Here is a 19,356-nt window from a genome sequence, read left to right on the forward strand (position 1 = left end):
CGTTTCCTCCATCTCTCCTGCCATCTGGCTGCTGTGGGAGGATTATCATGCACCCGATGGGGGCCTGTGTTCTTTGGTCATGGTGACCGAGCCCTGGCCCGGGACCCAGGGCCTGACAAAGACAAATACGATTTAATTAGGGGCTGTGCTGCAAAATCAGGGGCTGACGCCCCCGTATCCATGTGGTGTTAACTGAGGTAAAATAAAAAATCCTCCCTTCTTCCTCGAGCGCCTTACGGGCAAAGCATGAACCCTCCGGGGACCTTGCTGGCCGCGCTGGCGATGGAGTTGTGGAGCAGGGCGAAGAGCCTGTGGTTTAGATCAGGTTTCTTTTTGACTGCCCGGTGAAGCAACAATCCTCTGGATCCTTCTCAGAACACTGTTTTCAAAAGCGTAAGATAAAAAACAAAGGATTACAAAGGAACCCAGTTGTACTGACATAGTTATAAACGCTGTGCTGGAGCAAAACCTGTTTCATTACAAACCCATCAAACAGCGGGATCCAGCGGCAGGTCAGCAGGACCGAGCTTTGAGGACGCGAGGGGCGTAAGCGGAGTCTGAGTCAGTCTGCGGGGACTGGGGCGTGGCTGCAAACAGGAAGATCGCCACTGCCACGAAGTCCAGGTGTCGTAAACAGTATTTGCGACCACGTTCGTAATGGGAGGAAATGCTAGACTTCCGTTGGCAGTTAGTGAGAAGGAAGGTGTACTTTTTTTTGCACACGTTAGGAGCCAGGTTCAGAGCCCCTGTTCTAGGGCCCCGTGCACGTTACTGGCCGGTGAACCCAGCAGGTGAGTCCCCCCTTTCTGAGTCTCGTTTCCTCACTCGTGACGTGGGGATCACAACACCGACAAGCTCAGAGGTACGTGAAAGTTAAAGGAGACGCTGCGTGAAGAGGCTTAGCTTCTAGCTGCTCAAGTCGGAAACCTGGGCGTCACTCTGAACGTGAACCCTTGCCTCACCCCCCATCCAGTCGCCCCTCAAGCCCTGGTGCTCTCGCCTGCCAGAATCTCCGCGAGCTCCTTTCCCTTCTGTGCCCACTGGGCTTCGCAGTGCCGGCCCTGGGCCCCCGCCTCCGCTGCCCGCTTCAGTTCCAGGCCTCTCAGTGGGGCCAGGGTGCGATGCTCACACGGGCACCACAGGGCCCCTCCACTGATTAATTAATTTATTTATTATTGACGTATAGTTGATTTATTGTGTTGTGTTAGTTTCTGATGTACAGCAAACTAAGTTACACATGTATATGTATATATATAGTCTCCTTTTTTATTATAGGTTATTATAAGTTGCTGAATACAGTTCCCTGTGCCATACAGTAGGATTTTGTTGTTTATCTATTTTATATATAGTAGTTTGTATCTGCTAATCCCAAACTCCCGATTTATTCCTCCCCCTCTTTCTCCCTGGTAACCATAAGTTTGTTTTCTACCCCTGTGAGTCTTTTTCTGTTTTGTAAGTAAGCTCATTTGTGCCATTTTTTAGATATTTGTGTGATATTTGTCTTTGTCTGACTTACTTCACTGAGTATGATCATCTCTAGCAACTGATGTTGCTGCAAATGGCATTATTTTATTCCTTTTGATGGCTGAATAGTATTCCATTGCATATATATACCATATCTTCTTTATCTAATCATCTGTTGATGGAAATTTAGGTTACTTACAACTGGGCTCCTCTTGCTTCAGACCTTCTAGGGCTCCCAGGAGGCTTCAGTGTTGGGCCCAGATGCTGCAGGAAGATTCTCTGACCTCTGGCCTCAACTCACCTCCCCATCTCCCTGGGACCACACCCTCCCTCGCATGTTGGGCACGATGGCTCCTCACCTCCAGGCTGGCCACTTGCTACTCTTGACCCGGCACAAACGTCCCTGTCTTCTCCTTGTCGACTTCTTCTCTGACAGCTTGGTCTCTGGTGTTGCCTCCTCTGAGAAGCCCTCAGCCCTGGGGGGTCACCCTGCCAAGTATTCTTGTGGCAACTGTGAACATTTCTGTCAGGGTTATCACTGTATGATCTGTGCCTTCATCTGCTCAGCTCCACACAGTGTGGGGCTGACCTCTGCAAGCCACGTTTCCCAGGTTCCTGCCCTGGTTGTGGCTTTGGTCAGGTCTCGTCAATGGGAGGCAATGGTCGGAAGCTGGAGAGCAGAGGGCGGGGGAAGCTGGGGGTATTTCTTACCTTCTTCTGGATACTTTGGCAGGGTCCACATTTCCTCCACAGCTTCTGCCCCCACTGGCTTGCTCTGGTGCCTGGGTGTCGCTAATCCAGGTTGCCTCCCTGTCCTCTGTGGGTCTCTGTTTCCCTGACTTGATTCACCTAAATGATTCACTTCCCTTGTCCTCTCCAGAGAGTGCATCCCACACCTTTGAGTCCTCAGAGCCAGCAAGAGGATGCTGCATCTGTGCTTCTCCCAGCTCTTCTCTGTCTCACAAGCGTCTCACTCATTCCTGCCTTTATGGTTTCATCTGAACTTTTTTTTATGCCCCTTGTTTCCTCTCTTTCCCAGGTCCATCCAAAGTCTGCCCTTCAAGGTCCCACTCAGATGCCACCTTCTGCATGAAATCCACCTAGACTGCTCCAGCCTGGCCTGTACTGGTTTTGGTGGAGCACATTCTTTGCTCTTGTTTCGAGGTATGTTCATCCTTTTGCCCAGAGATTGTAACTCTTGATGGCAAGAGTAACATGATAATAAATATAGAAATAGCTAGCTGAGGCCCAGAGAGGTTAAATAGCTTGCTTAAGGTCACACAGCTACAAAGTGGCAGAGCTGAGGCTGGATTGGAGCTGCCTGGCTCACAGACTGTGCTCTTACCTGCTGTGCCTTCTCCCTGGGTCACGTTTGGGTCTTGGATAGAAAACACCTTACAGGTGTTTATGGTTGGAGAGTAGGTGTGAGGGCAGATGAAGGGATCTGAGAAGGTGAGCAGAGGGGCTTGTTACCTATCAGATCTCAGCTTCTCATGACGGGGAGACCTGGGTACCAGGCCCCTGAGGTCAGACCCACATGCCCTTCTTTTTTTTCTCATCCCTTGAATTCTGCACCCCCAAGAACTTGCTTCGTATCTCGTTCTCAGCACAGACGCTCCTCCAGCTGTTTCTAACAACTTGCTGCTTCACATGAAACCCCATCCAGGTCATTTCCCACTTCACACTGCAAAGAATAATAGCCAGAGGTCTCTTTCTATAGGAAACACTCCTCAAAGCAGAGCAGCCTTCCACTCGGGGCAGAGAGCAGAAGTCTCAGGGCAGCAGCACCTGCAGGAGCTGGGAAACATTAACTCTGCAGATAGATTTCCCTTTCTCTCTGGCTGCTCCTTGCCGTGGTGACTTTCTGTATTTCCTGGCCATCTGAATCCACTTCTGTGTCTTTAATCACAGGGCCTTGTGTGTCTTTGGGCCCCGCCTGCCCAGCCTCCCTGGGAACTTGGCATGTGGTGTTCTTGGGGCTCTCCTGTCCTGCTGGAGAGATTCAACTCCAGCTGCCTCCAGAGAGCCTTCTGTTTATGCCTCACTGTGGGGCAAGGAGGGGAGTGATGTTTTCGAGCACCTTCTGTGTGTCGGGCATGGTGCTGGTGCTCCTGGATCATAAATTATGATCCTCACAATCTCTGTAACAGGTTGGTTTCTCAGTAGAAGGTTGGTTGTCGAGATGGAGTTTGGGCACAAGATGTTTATGAGGGATTTAGATTGAGGGATAGGAGAGGAAGCAGGATGTGCAGAGGAAGTTGGTGAATTATGACCTAGGCCTGGTGGGGAGCACTGGGCAAGATTTGCCCCCTAGAGTGTCCAGAGTTGGGCCAAAGTACCTCGTCCTATACCCACCCCCCCTACCTGGCTTTGTAATCAGAGGCAGGCTGTCCTGGGAGGGTTGTGACCTTGGGGATGGTGGGCAGCTCTCTGTAGGGACCCAGATCCTGAGGATCCAGCAGCTGGGGGCCATCGGCTGACTGCACCCCCAGAACCAGGGGCAGTCATGTGTCCTTGAAGAGAGAGCTGGGTGTTGCATCTTTGTGTCTGCAGGGTAGGAGGCAGTCCTCACAGCCTTGTTTTCCGGATGGGGCTCATGGAGGGCATGACAGCCAGTAGGAAGCAGAGCCTGGATCTAAACTCAAGGCCGCTTGAAGCCAAGCCTCATACCTTTCCCATGATATTTTGCCCAGGGCATGGGGGAAGAGTAAGGAGAACATAGTGTTTTATAACATTTATTTCTGGAGTTGTTCATCAGCGTGCTTCCTATGCAAAGGGAGAGAGAATTTGTTTTGATGAGCAGATGATGACCTGCACAAGCCAATGACTGGGCCCAGAGGCCTGGGATGGAGCTTCACAACTGGGGAGGCTGGCGTGGTCATGGAGTGGGTCATAGGCACTACGCTGGTCTTTCAAATGTGCCTGGGATTTGCATAAAGGGAGGAAGGGAAAAGGCCTGAGCAAAGCAATGGGAGTCAGAACTGAGAAGCCTTCACAGGGAAAGTGGGCAGGGGGGCCGGGTTTGAGGGGAGCAGTGGGACCCAGATAAATGAACTGCAGATGGGGAAAATGAAATTCAGCTTCATTCTATTCAATTCCACCAGCTTCTTGAGCTGGGCCCAGAGTGGACAAGAAGGCTCCCTCCCTCACCTGGTGGACAAGGCCTCAAGCATCCACCTATCCTCTAAGCTTTGGAGCCAAGAGGCCCCAGCCAGTCATGGAGGGGCCACTGCAGGAAGGCTGCTGAGGTCAGCTTGCCTGAGTCTAAGTAGAGCCTCCTTCTCCTTCAGGGAAGGGGCCTTGGCAGGGAGGCAGATTAAGGCCACTCTGTACTCAATGCCAGTCCTCCTTACCTGCCAAGGGAGGGTGAGGGGTCGCTTGTGCCCTCTGGGTGCCCGGGGAGAATGCAGTCAGGCTGAAACCAGCCCTCACTCCTCTGAGGAGCCCTGGGATGAGACCTGGGTGGGAGCTGAGCCAAGGTGGGGTGAGGAGGTGGGAGAGCGGGTACCGAGGAAAATGTTCCCTCCTCTAGCTTCTGGGTAATGGGGTTTCATCACCTGTAAAACAGCAAGAAAAGTAAACAGAAAGCAAGCAAACATCTTTATTCAGCTTAATGACTGTCAGCTTTTTCTTTTTCTCAGTGAGGACATTAGGGGAAAAAAACCCACTGTGATTGAATTGTGACTCGCCCCCACCCCGCCCCCGATATGCTGAAGTCGTAACTCTTAGTACCTGCGAAGATGACTTTTTGGAACTAGGGTCATTGCACATGTAAGTGGTTTAAGTTAGGATGAGATCATGCTGGAGCAGAACGGACCCCTAATCCAGCATGACTGGGGTCCTTATGAAAAGAGGAAACTTAGGGGAAAGGAAAGGCGATGTGAAGACACAGACACAGGCAGAAGGACATGTGAGGACAGAGCAGAGATCGGACTCAGGCAGCTGCACTTTTAGGGATGCCAAGGATTGCTGGCTTCCCGCAGAGGCTGGGAAGACACGAGGAGGGATTCTACCCAGAGGTTCAGAGGGAGCCTGGCCCCGCTGGCACCTTGATTTTGGACTCCTGGCCTCCAGAACTGTGAGACAACAAATTTCTGTAGTTTAAGCTACCCAGTTTGTGGTACTTTGCTTTGGAAACCCTAGGAAACTAACACACTCACTATCTAACAGCCTCTTTATTTAAGGACATTTTAACTCCCGAGTAGGATGGACAGTCTCAAGATACCCTTTGAGCTGAATGCATATAACTTTATGCCAAGTCTACTAAAGGGGCACTTTTCTCTCCTTTTCATCCTGGACCAATGAAAAACCATCCCAGACTGGCCCCTACACTGGACTGGGGCTGGGGGTCTACAGCTGTGCCAGAAGGAAATGGGGGAGGGCGGCAGCCTCTGTGACCCCTGGGGGTCCTCACCCCTCTTTGGGCCACGTGTCCTTGTGGGTTGGACTGTGACCTCTCCTTGGTCCCTCCCACCTCCAAGGTTGTGGGGATCTGTACCTGGGGATGGCTGTTTGGGGGTTCAGGCGTAGTGAAAAGTTCCTTAGTTACTTCTTGTTCCAGAAAATGCACATCCAGAGCTATGGGATGTCCCCATATCTGGAAAGGGGAAATCGGATGTATTGAGGACAGATGAACAATGCTTATGCTTGTAAGATACTCATAGAGGACACGGTGAATATTGTGGAGGCTGAGATGACGAAGATCCTGGTCTCCCAGGGCCTGAGGGAAGGTTACTATTTTCAAATAGGAGGGAAGAATAGGTGATTGGGGGCTAGAATATGCACCTGAGAAAGAGTCACACTGGTGGCTCATGAGTGCATCTGTGTTCATGTCACTACTGCCTGCACAGTTTTAAGCTTTTAGAGCTGCACTTATCCTGCTTCTGTGGAGCAAGGGTTCATTGTGATGTTAAGGGAGGTTAGGTGGACTGGATAACACAAGGAACTATATTCAATAGCTTGTAATAACCTATAATGAAAAGGAATATGAAAAGAACATATATATGTATAACTGAATCACTATGCTGTGCACCAGAAACTAATACAACATTGTAAATCAACTATACTTCAATTAAAAAAAAAGAGGTTAGGTGGAAAACATAATTTACTAGTAAAATATACTTGAGAAATATTAGGTCAAACAGCCTCAGACAGATTTCTCTCCTGCAGGACTTTTCAGAATCTTTAATATGCAAAAGTGCATTGTCAATATGCAGCATCTCCCAAATTCAGTTGGTAGTGGAATTTTTTTTTCCCTCTTAAATATGACCTATCTTTTGGGATTATTTTCTAAAGGACACTCTTTGGGGATCCCTCTTCTAGAAACTAAGATTCTCAAGTTTTCCATGAAGTACCTAGCAGAGTGCCTTGTGAATTTTATCCTTAACCTTTCCAGCTGATGCTGGTGGTCAGGGTGTTATCAATGGTGATGGTGACGGTTGTGAAGAAGAGGTGGGAGTCATGGTTCTGGTGGTGACCCTGGTGAGCAGGACACGGGTAACGAGGGTGGGTAGTTAGGTATCACTTTAGTAAACCCCCAGGGAGGAAGAGCTCCTGACTCAGATAGGCCTTCTGTGTGTGAATGGTACTAGTAGGCTTTGCAGAGTTGATGACCTGGGCTGCCAGGAGATGGTACCTGAGAAAGTCAGGACTGTGCAACCCCAGGAGGTCAATGGGCCCAGAGCCAATAGAAGACCTTAGTGAGCTGGGAAACCCACCGAGGGTGTACAGTCTTGTTTCCTGGAGCCTCTATCAACATGAATGTAATAAAAAGAGTATCATTTCCATGACCATATGAGTCCTGCTATGGCGGAATGCTGAGAAGGCTTGTGAACCCATTAAGAAGTGAAGTGGAAATACGTGTGCTTGTTTCTTCTGGGCTGTGTCCGTTGGAATGGCCCATTCTCAGCTCAGTCATGCTGGAGAAGGTCAGATGATTTACGACCCTCTGAAGGGACCGAGGGAATTGTGAATGTGGCTGTGAAGCTGTGGTGGAGATTTTCATGGTGGTGGCAGTGGTACTGACAGTGATCATGGGGGATGGACAGTAAGGATGATAGTGGTGGTGGCAGGGTCATGGTGAAGGTGAGGACAATGCTGGTGGTGATGGGAGTGACAGAGGCAATGATGGCAGGGTGCAGTGGTTGAGGGTGGCAGTGATGGGGACGCCCCAAGCGTGATACTAGCAACGGTTCTATGGGAATAATGGCAAGGGCTGTGTACCATTAGGGGTCTAAAGTGGCCCTGTGGTCACCTGCCTCCTTTCTTTACAGGTAGGACAGGCTCTGTGAGATGTCAGCTGGCCTGATAAGAACAAGACCTTGCTTTGGAGGCATTGAGTTGTCTTCTGTGTAGAAAGGTGGCCCTTCACTTTCTCCATAAATCAGCGCTGTAAACTTTCTGCTTTGTAATTTGCAGGTTGTCAGCCCCACAAACCATTCCTGCCTGGGATATGGAACTTGAACAAATAAATCACACTTATTATTCACATCAGCAGCAATGTCATCGTGGCACGGGAGTCCAGACCTGGACTGACCTACCCAGGGGACACAGGCAGCACCCCCCGCAATATTGTTCAAGCCAAGCCCACCATGATTCAACACTGAATTTCTAGACAGAGGCCCTTATATCAAAGTGACATAATTTAATAGCACTCTTCTCCCTCGTTGGAGTGGGGCCTCACTGGGGGCGGCAGACATACGGCTTCCCTGGGAGAGGGGCAGTGACTCTTGGAGGCAGGTTCATGCCCTTTCCCTCTGAGAAGACCACTGTCAGGTCCCCAGCCTGTAATTCATGCGGCTTAGCCTCTGACACATTCCTACGCGCACCAGTGCAGCTCGGCTCCCCGCTTTCTGCACATGTCAGCTCCACCTGAATTTAAGGAGGAAATACAGGCTCAGTCTGGGCTCATGTCAGGGTGGCCCCCGCCCTAAGGATGCCGAGATGGCGGCCTCTGGGTAGATTTTTAGCACCTGTGTAGCACATTTTGGCAAGGGCTGCTCATTTACTGATCACAGGCTTGCTATTTGGGGGTCCCTGTTCTTCCTTTTGGGGAATGAACGCTTGATCAAGGCCTCACCGGCCTTTCACGGACGGAACGTTCACTGCCATCCACGGCGTCCTCGACACGAACCAGAAATCACAGCAGTAGTTTAATTAAAGCCGCTGCGCCGTGTTTCTCCATGTTTTTACGCAGGAGGGGCAAGGTGACAGTGGGCTTGCCCTTTTTGCTCTTTTCCGGAAGGAATTATTAGTTTCATTTTATTTTTTGCTTGTTTCTTTTCTCTGGGAATGAAATAACATTCCAGCAACTTCTGGAAAACACCTGCGCTAGTCAGCAGAATGTTAAAGCAGGCGGAGCAGCTCCTTCATAGATGTATCCAGTATTTCCCTATGACTCCACATGGTTGTTAGGGTCCTTGGGAATGCCAGTCAGCAGGGGTGTAGGGCTGTGTGGGGGCTCCTGTTTCAACGTTATAGAAATGAATGTCTTGGGGGAGAAATCTCTGTGGCTTAGTAAATTAAAAGTTCTAGAATATACTGGAAGTAGGTATTTTTGGTTTGGAATATAAATGCGTAATACATGGAGAATATATGTTTTGGGGTCATTTTAGGCATAATTCCAGAAGGCAGAGCCTGTGTGTGTAGGAGATCATAGGACTAAGTGAATGTTCACAACAGTTTCATTAATGCTGTGAGGAACAGGTGACATACAAAATACACCACCATTCTTAGCGATTGAATTCCAATTTGCTGGGGGGTAGGGTAGAGCTCAGTGGTGGAGGGCGTGCTTAGCATGTACAAGGTCCTGGGTTCAATCCCCAGTACCGCCATTAAATAAATAAATAAATAACTAGATAAATCTAATTACCTCCCTCCCCCCCACCAAAAAATTTCCAGTTTGGCTTTGGTTTTGAAATGTTTCAAAACACAGTATGCCGGGACGTGAGGATGTGACCAGACAGCCTCTATGATTTTTGCAGTTTCGGTTGTAGGAACCCTGCGGTTGACTCCCCAACATCCATTGCACCCAGATGATTAAGCAGCCTAATTCGGTCACGCTAATTCCACTCCATTTGCCAGGGACTGGCTCAGTGCCTGGCAGGCAGGTGTGAGTCAATTTGGGTCAGTGAGACTCCAGGGGAGAAGCTTGGGGCTTCTGGGGAAGAGCAGCCAGTCCCGCTGCCCTTCTCCTTCCGCCCGGCTGGATGTGAACAGGGACGCATGTTGCTCCAGGTGCTCTTGGCAGCCACTTGGAGCCCATGACTCCTGGAGGATATGGGTGCTAAAGAACAGAGAGGACATAGGTCAGCCGGATCTCTGCATGTGGGTCTTAAAAGACCATGCCATTCTATAGTCTGATGGGATTTCAGAAAAGAAAGACCCCCTCCCAGGTCTGCCTCCTACCTGGAGGGCCACAGGTGGGTCTAGGTAGGGAGCAGTACAGAGTAGGCAGCCCTGGAGTACAGACATGAGTGTTGACATCACCGTGTCCAGGTACATGTGGGTCTTCCATGAGGGGAGCTCTGGGCTTTCCCAGAGTCGGAGGCTCCTGGAACTCACCTCTGGGGGCAGTGTCTCAGGAGCTTGGCTGTGATGACCGGCTCAGAGAACTGCCTTCTAAGGGGGACTTTGAGGATGGGGAGAATTTGAATAAGAGGCAGGTAAGCCTGGGCAGGTGGGAATAATCCCATGAGCAGAGACTTGGAGGAGTCCCCATGGTGTGTGAGGGGAAGCTTAGGGATGACACCCCAGAGGCTGCATGGGGCAGCTGTTCCCCCAGACACCTCGAGACAAGAGCCGGAAGTTTCATTTGAGGACAATATATAGGTATTTAGTATTTAGGACAATTACACCCATCAGTATTGACCTACAGGCAGAGACTGGGAGCAGTTAAGTCTGAAGAACGTCAGTGGGGTTTACAGGGCTTGGTGGGGGCAGACCAAGAAGTGTGCGGAGAGCATCACAGGAGGGGGCCGTGGAGTGGGAGGGAAGAGAAAGCCCAGGTGAGAGGGATGGTGTCTGGTATTTTGGGACTGAGTGCAAGGCCATCCAGAAAGCATGGTCACCCTTCACAGGGCAGGGGAGGGTGTGGGTCCCGCCTTGGGAAGGGGAGCCTTGAGGAGGCTGGAGTTTGCAGGGGAAGGATGACATTTCTGAGACAGACAGCATCGTTCTGAATGGTGAAACCCGGCCAGCTCCCCACCCTCAAAGGCTGCAATTTAGGGACGGAAAAGTGTTCCACCCGTGTTTTCTTACTTCGATGTGTAAACACAAAGCAATCTAGTTGGAGACAGGAGAAAAAGAAACCGCGCCTCGTAGTAATATCCTTTTGCAAAGAAATATGTATTTTGTAAAAGGATGGAAACTTGTGGACGCTTTAGGAGTGTGTTCTTATTTTTAAAAACTCAAGGGTTTTGGTGAAATCAACTTTGTTTTCTCAGGTCCCCAAAGGGATAAACATAGGCGCAGTTTTGGCTGGTGGCTTAGAGAGACAAAGGAAACCACAAAAATAGCTTTCTAATAATTGTCCCCGTCCCCAAACACGGCTGTCAGGGCTAGTTGGTGCCAACCCCGCTTCCCTAATCGGCGCTCGCTCCGCCTGCCACCCCTCTAACACCCCAGCTCCCACCAGCCGCTGGGGGTTCAGACAAACCTTGCATCTGGTTGCCTTTTGCTTCTTTCTCTTTCTGTCTTTGTTTACTTGCACGAAGAGATGGTTGTTTTTATTAACCCCCTCTGTTTTCTTTAGGTTTTGCACCTGTTTTCATCTGTTCATTTGTCTCCGTCTGTTCCCATACCTTCCTTCTGTGCGGCTCTCGGTGACCTGGTTCCAATAAGGCAGCTGGGTTTTGTCCAGCTCCTTCTTTAAGCTTGAGGAAGGCCCTCCGAGTCCTGTGGCTTCCACCTCTCCCTGGGAAGGCTTTTGTGTTTTGTTATTCCTCTCTTCTATTTGTGTTTCTCCATGCAGGGATCTTGGGTGTTTATAAACTTTTCAGGAGCGCTTACTTTTGAAAGGAGAAAATTGCTTCTGAATTTCTTGAGCTGCCTGCCTGCTGAGATACGTTATCTGTGAAATACCCGCTCTGATGATTGGCAGACTTCTGAGCAGTAGCTCTGCCTTTCCAAGGCTAGCCAGCCCCTCGAGCTGTTGTGTCAGCCTCTGCTTGTGCGTCTTTCTAGGACAGAACAATAATTAAACAAGAACCACTTCATCTGTGCAATACTTTGCCCCCTCAAACCTCATCTTTAAAGTGAATCAAGAAATAACACAGAGAGGTGGATATAGCTCAGTGGTAGAGCACGCACTTAACAGATACGAGGTCCAGGGTTCAATCCCCAGTACCTTCATTTTAAAAAAATAAAAAATATTAATAATATTTTAAAAAGAGAAATAACACAAAATGTCAAAACCTGAAAGAAATAAAATTCTCAGCTGCATCACAAACAGTTCTTCCTTAAGTTGTTACAGTATTGCTGTTGTGTGATCCAGATGGAGACCACGTCATCCTTACCGCTAACCCTCTAAATCTTCACTATTCAAAACGTGGTCCCTGGACCAGCAGCATCAGCATCCTCTGGAAGCTGGTCAGAAATGCACATTTCTGTATTTACTATATCCCAGCTGCTCCTGGGATACAGTCATATGTACCATGAAAAGCTTCTCCGTTGTGTCACAATTATTTCTTTGAGACTTGCTGCAAAAGTTCATGAAGAGGAGGAGTTAATGCCACACGTAAAAGTCTTCATTCGCAAAGCTCTGTGGCTCTGGCTATTCCCCGAATGAGCCACTGAGGATGGAGTTGGCTATTGGGACAAACTGCACTGGGACCTCTATAACGGGACACTGCTGGACTGGCTGACTATATTCCATGACCTGGTGGTCCTGGGCTGGCCCCACGTGAAGGAGCTGCTGCCTCCGAGGACTCCTCTCCACGTCGCGTCCCTGACCAGGCAGCTGTAGGACTGCACGGAGGGCCACCAGCTGCTGCAGTTCAAGGGCGCCACTCTGGCCTTGGTCATCATCACCTTAGAGCTGGAGAGGCTCACGCCCCACTGTTGTTCTCCTATGTCTGATCTGCTAAAGAAAGCACAGGCAGTTGATGGCTTTACAAGGAACTTGTAAAGCAGCAGCTGACATGCTTTTAGTCATCCTCCCGCACAGACAACTTTCTGTTTCCCCTGCCAGCCCCTGTGCCCCGACCCCAGTGCCCTTGAGAGCATAGTGGCAGTCCCTCCTGGCTTGGACTCCTCTTTATTCTAGGCTTTATGGATCCTATAACAAGAAAGGACGAAGGCCCTGGAAGAGCAACTGAGAAAACATTCTTGAGTCTCATAGTCATACTTCCTCCAGATCTACTGAATCAGAATGTGCGTTTTCTAAAGATCCCTGCGTGATTCCCGTCGCGTTGAAGTTTGAGAAGTCCTGCTTTCATAACCATTAAAAACATTAAATGGAGTGTGATACCAAACAAAAATCAGTCAAGTATGTAAATGATGATGTGGCACAGCATCAAGACTGTGGGCAAAATGTCTATCTAGTTTTAGCCTCTGCTCACAGGTGAGTCACCGAGTTCACCTGGCCTCAGCGCTGACGTGCCAGACGGGAGGACAGCACTCCCGCCCTCTGCACCCGTCAGGGTCGATGCAAGGCTTTTTGGATAAAGATTAAGTGAAACAAATGGGTGAAAAGGCACTTTGTAAAGCACTCCAGAATGTTAGCTGTTCCCGTTTACACATCGCCTCGTTTTAATTTGCGGGCATCTTAGTTCTTCCTTTGCCTGATGCAGATACAGAGGGGAAGTCACCACAGTCAGGACACATCAGGGCAGGAGATGTCAGAACGCCTCATTCGTGAATGGGAATAACAATAACTTCTACTCTGGGGGACACTTGTCAGTTTTTCGCTCTTGCCTGGCACCTGAAAGTCCTTCCTACAGTTGGAGAATTTCTCCCCATATGGGTCTTGATGGGAAGCAGTGCTGCTTCAAAGACAGAAAACCTGAAAGGCAGCCTCTTCTGTCTCCCTGCTGGGCTGCCAACCTCCACCTGCTGGCTCAGGACATAGGCACATACTCCAGGCTCAGCCAAGCCCATCCTTCCCCCCAGGGCTTTGAATCTGGGAGACGTGATGCAGAGGCATGGATGGTGGAGGATTTCTCAGCACCAGCAGCAGCTGCAGTGGCCGTGGCCACATTTGCTATTCAGGGGTGGGTGTGGGGCTGCAGTACCAGGGATATGCTCATCCAGCAATGGCATTAGCTGCTCACAATTTGAACTCAGCTCCTGGTTTCTGCTGGCTCCTTCCCATTTTCTGAACATTCCCTGTAATTCTCTGAGATGCCCTATATCCTCTTGGTAAACTGCTTTTTTCTGCTGAAACCACCCAAGCTGGTTTCAATCACTTGATACCAAGAGGTCTGAGTGATCACTCCACCTACCTGAGTGGCTTGCTCTGAGAAGTGAGGAAACAGTGCACGGTGGATGGCACTTAGAAATGTCCCATCAGTGGGAGCAGAAATGAACAATGCATCTACTTCTGTTTCAACTTGATCGAGCCCCGTTCTTTGATCCTTGAATTCCAAGCTGTGGCTTCTACTAATTCACGGGCAGCTGGCCATCTTTCCTTTCCCATGGAAAGGAGCCCCGCGCCCAGGAAGCTCTTCCGCTGCCCTTGGTTGGAGGCCAACTCCATGTCCTGGTCCTCTAAGGTCACTGCTAAGATCCGGCCCACTCTTCTTTCTTGTCAGCAAAACCAAGGGTGACAGGTTCCCAGACTTCTCCCAACGTTTCATCCAATTTGCCCATCGGCCATCTACTCCAAAGATCTTTAGGACTACTTTCAATCTCTTTTTTGACTTGTCTGGGTTACCAGATTCCCTTCGCTGCCCCACTAAAATTGAACATAAAGCAGACTTCATCAAGGCCATCGTTTCTTGCTCATGGTCAGTGTCAACATGAGGGACCCTACCAGGAAGCTAGTAGGATAATTTGTGTGATTAGCTTTGTTCCTTCGTTAACCCATGTCAAAAGCTGTCACCGATAGCCTTATTTCCCCTGCTTCATTTACTTCCTTCCAGGGCCATATGCTGGTGATTACCAATCTTTGGGGAGTTGAAATACCTTGTCATTATTTCTTTGATTCCAAGACATGCCTCCCTTTAGCAGAAAAGGAGGGGAAAAATCACAGCATGGCATTTATTTTCAAAATGGGAGCAAATGAAAATTATCTTCACGTTGACATCTTCTGAGAATTCAGGTTGTCTATTGAAATGGTGACATCTTAACACTGAGGAACGCCACCTTCAGAATTCCAAATTGTGTGAAAGAAAGCTGCTCAAGGCCATTGTTTATTTCTTCTTTGTAAATTTGCAGGTTTGTGCAGACATTTACTTAATCTTGGACTTATTCTTCCTCAGTCCAATCTGTGCCTTTGAAAGAAGAAGCTGTGACCTTCCTACACCCTGGCATTTGCCTACTTCCATTTACCTTTCCTTTTAAAAAAAAAAAATCCTGTGTTGCAGCCTCCCTTTGCAAAATGGAAAAAAACACCAACACAACATGTCCCGCCTTTGGCTGCTTCTTCTTCTCGTCCCTCAAGTTAGAAAATGTGGCTGCTAAAAAACATAAACAACCTGTGTCCCAGAGAAACTCCTGAGCAGAGCACTGGGAACCTTGAACCAAGCAGTATTGTTGGTAATAGCACGAGACTGGAAACTCCAGCGTCCCTCATAGGAGGGTGGACATAATGTTGAGACACAGTATTCCCACCATGGAATATTATACACCAGTGAAAATAAATGCCAATATGGCTACCTGTAATAACATGTAGAAAAATCTTAGAGACATGGCAGGGGATGAGAAAAGCAGATTGCACAGCACTATATACCATATATATGTGTGTGTGTGTGTGTGTGTGTATTTTTTTCTTTTTTTTGAGGGGTAAAGCTCAAAAACTTAGAGAATCTTGACACAACATTGTAAACTGACTATACCTCAAAAACAAAACAAAACAAAACAAAACTAAGAGAACCCAAGCACAAAGTAAACATGTTGCCTGGGGGTAATATGGAGGAGATTTCTAGAGCTGACTCCTTTCCTGTTATCCTCTCCTCCTGGGCATATGGGAGCATCCCCTTGCAGTGGAGTGAGGCCAAATGACCAGTTCCATCAATGGGCTGTGAGTGAAAGGGGCACATGCCACTCCTGGGTTGAAGCATTTACTCGCTGCTGAGGTGATCGTGGGGTGAGCCTCCTGTTTAGATGGTGGCACTGAAAAATCAAAGTGTTCTGCACTGTGGAGTTGCCACGTGTGGGACAGTTGTCCTGGAGAGCCCTCTGCAGCTGCAGTGGATTCTGCTTAAGCCAGAAACCAACCTTGGACGATGTGTTAAGCAGTTGAGATTTTATTTTATTTATTAATTTTTTTAACTGAAGTACCATCAGTTACAATGTATCAATATCTGGTGTACAGCACAGTGTCTCAGTCATGCATATACATATGTATATTCGTTTTTATATCTTTTTCATTAAAGGTTATTATGAGTTATTGAACATAGTTCCCTGTGCTATACAGCAGAAACTTTTTTAAAATCTATTTTTATATACAGTGGCTAACATTTGTAAATCTCAAACTCCCAAATTTATCCCTTCCCACCCCATTTCCCAGTAACCATCAAATTGTTTACTATGTCTGCGAGTCTGTTTCTATTTTGTATATGAGTTCATAGTGTCCTTTTTTTCTTTTATCTTTTTAGATTCCATAGATAAGTGATATCATATGGTATTTTTCTTTCTCCTTCTAGCTGACTTCAATTACAATGATCATCTCTAGGTCCATCCATGTTGCTGCAAATGGCATTATTTTATTCTTTTTTATGGCTGAGTAGTATTCCACTGTAGAAATGTACCACAACTTCTTTATCCAGTCATCTGTCGATGGACACTTAGGTTGCTTCCATGTCTTGTCTACTGTATACAGTACAAGCAGTTGAGGTTTTAGACTGCTTTGTTACAGCAGCATGACCTGGCCTGCCCTGGCCAGCACAAATGCACACAAAAGCTGTAAGAGAGTTGAAATAACAATCAACCCACCGTTGAGGATATGGCTGCTCTAGGGAGAAGGCAAGTGGATTTTGGAACAGGAAAGAGCACACAGGGAGCTACAAGAGTGAAAGTAATATTTTGGTTCTTAAGCTGGGTGATTTGTTCGTAGGTGTTCATTTTATAATTAGGCTCTATAATTAACACATGGTAATGTAAGTGCCAACTATCACACAATAGAAAACGATTTAAAACAATTTAAACAGTTTAAAACCTAAGCAGTGTTAAAGGCAGAATCTGAATGGCAGGTAAATGGGGAGTCGCTGTAAAATTACCTCAGCTGTGCTCTGCGTTTGACAATTTTCATAATAAAATGTTGGCTAAAAACTCTGAAAGGCTAACAGTTACATTAAGAACTTAAAAAAAAAAAACTGACCTATAATTCAGCTACCCCAACACAGCAACCTGTATTGGTGTTTTTGAGCTTTTCTCTCTGAATACACTGTTTTCATAGCTGCGGTCATAGTGTACGTAGTGTTTTATGGCTTTCTATTTTCACTTAACATTTTATTATCAACAATACGTATACTTTAGTACTTGTGCTTTATTTGGATAAATGCATTCATGTTTGGGGAATTCCTTCTATTCCATGCAAATGTGGGCATCCCCGTAAACCTCAGTCATACTTCAGAAACTAAAGACACTTTTTAACTCGATAGTAAGACTAGTCAGAGGTCTAACACACACTGTGCCTTCTAAAGTTTCCTCAGGAGATGCTGTCTGTCTGCCAACTACTATTTTCTTAAGACAAAGGGAAGCTTTTTGAGTTTAAGAGATACCGGGCGAGTAATAGCCTTTCCCCCAATCACGGTTGCGTGCCCACCGTGAGCTTGCGGGGGCACCTGCTGCCCCTTTTCTTCTGGACTTTTCTCCTTTAGCTTTTTTGCTACTTCTGTCTCTCCACTATCTAAAAAACAGCGCTGAATTAAAATCTCAGCAGGTATAAAAAAAATCCACGTATCTTTGGAAGCATATGTCATTTCTTTTTTCCAGGTTGTAAAAATCGTTCATGCTCATAGTAGATAATTTAGAAAATAATGTAGAAAGGAAACCCACCTACCTTTCCACCAACCAAAACTAGACTGCTACTAAAACTTTAGTTTTTTAAAGAAATGTACACTCTTTAATAGTCTTTCTGCCTGAAGACCAAGTGTAAGAAGCCAGATCGTTCCCTGTGTTCGGTTTCTGCCGTGTGCCTGCACATCCACAGTCCAGGTGAAACTGACACCAGCCGTACGGCCCATTCCTTTTTGGCCACGCGGTAGCTGGAACAAGAAGTCTTCCCAGTCATCATTAAGATGTGATTTAATGTGTCGTCAAGTATATAGAAGGCTCCTCCACTCAGAATAGCAAACAGCTGTTCACCATTTCTTGTGAGCCTGCAGGCAGAGGAAGGGGGGACTAAGGATTGGGGTTGCAGGCGAGAGCCTTCATGGGGAGGGCAGGCCGCTCCTGGGGGGTCCTGGCCAAGACCCTGAGCTGTCCATTTACCTAAGGCTTGGATATTTTTTGGCTTGAAACTATGGACCAATTACTTTTCTCTCTCTCTCTTTCTCTTTCTCTCTGTCTCTGACTTTTCAGGACAGCATGTTGGTAGTTTACAGTGGGAAGGTCAGGGGTTGTCTGATTCTCTGTAGGTCTTTAAAAGTAGCCTGTGTTCTCTGAAGGGCATAAGGTGGTCTGAAGTGGGATGGGTTTGGTGACCTCTGGGGGTTCTGTCCACACAGATCTGACATTGCTATTTTGGCTCTCAGCTTCCTTTTCCAGAGATCACTTCTCTGCTGTCCAGCCTCTGCTAGCTGCCACCTGGCCTTCTAGTCCTTGGCCACCCCCTGGGTGGAGGGCTGGGTCTCTTGCTCCGCCAGTCCGAGGAGTGAATGGAGCACAGGCTTGGAGCAACGCGTGTCTGTTTGGTCCACCAGCCTGTGGGAGTGCCTGCCATGTGCTCTGCTTGTCTCCGGGGGCTTAGGATGGTAGCAGACAGCATACAAATCATGGAGCCGGGAGCTCTGAGGCTGTTGTAGCTACCCTCTTGATATTACAGATGAAGAAACCCAAGGCTGTCCTTGTAGAGGGGAAGAGTGGGTGGGTAAGGGAGTGGTTACCGAGCACCCAGTCGATGCAAGGCTGCGTTAGGCAGCCATCTGGGAGGTATATTCTCTTTGTTAATCCCATTTTACAGTTGGGAAAAGTGAGGCTAAGTCACTTGCTAGACACTGCCAGTAGTGGCAGAGCTCACACTTAAATCTGGTGCTCTTTGACTCTAAATCTTGTGCTTTTCTCCACTCTCATGCTGTGGCCCAGAATTTACAAATATGCCCATCAACCGTTACCCTGGCCCTGGGTGCCCTGCTGCTGGCAGTGGCATTCTTAACCATATCATCAGGCCACAAACATGGCCTCCCTCCCCCTTCCAAAACACAGTGACCCCGCACTCCCCTTCCCCACGCATGTGCCCTTTGGGGACTCATTTTCCTCTTTGTCCTGCTTGAACCTCATGGATCATCTGTGCAAATATTCTGTATCAGCAAACGAAGGTGAGGGGTCCCAAGCTCTCCTCAGGAGGGACGCTGGGCAACCTTTGGTTGCCTCCAAGCATGCCTGTGGTATGACTGTGGGCGGGCTGTGGGTGAGTGTTGGCTGTGCAGGTCTGGGGTGGGATCTGTGCCGGACCTCGGCTGACCCAGCCTGCCACGTGTGTCCCTGGCAGTCACATCTGCCTTGTTCCGCAGCATGTCACCTGAGTCTCATGTCCCTTCCAGGTCCTTGAGAACAAGGACTAAGCCACCT

At 48.2% G+C, this 19,356-nt stretch overlaps 1 long non-coding RNA gene across 2 annotated transcripts in view; it reads left to right on the forward strand.

Moving 5' to 3' along the window:
• The first annotated feature begins 555 nt into the window (after nt 1-555).
• Nucleotides 556-19,356, forward strand: part of LOC141574137 (uncharacterized) — a 135,362-nt gene continuing 116,561 nt past the window's right edge. For both annotated transcript variants that reach the window (XR_012500824.1, XR_012500825.1), the window contains exons 1-2: nt 556-791; nt 2,504-2,628. This is a non-coding gene — a long non-coding RNA (uncharacterized LOC141574137). The remainder of the gene's footprint in view (nt 792-2,503; nt 2,629-19,356) is intronic.

Source organism: Camelus bactrianus, chromosome 20 (genome assembly GCF_048773025.1).
Source record: "Camelus bactrianus isolate YW-2024 breed Bactrian camel chromosome 20, ASM4877302v1, whole genome shotgun sequence".
NCBI classification, from domain to species: Eukaryota; Metazoa; Chordata; class Mammalia; order Artiodactyla; family Camelidae; genus Camelus; species Camelus bactrianus.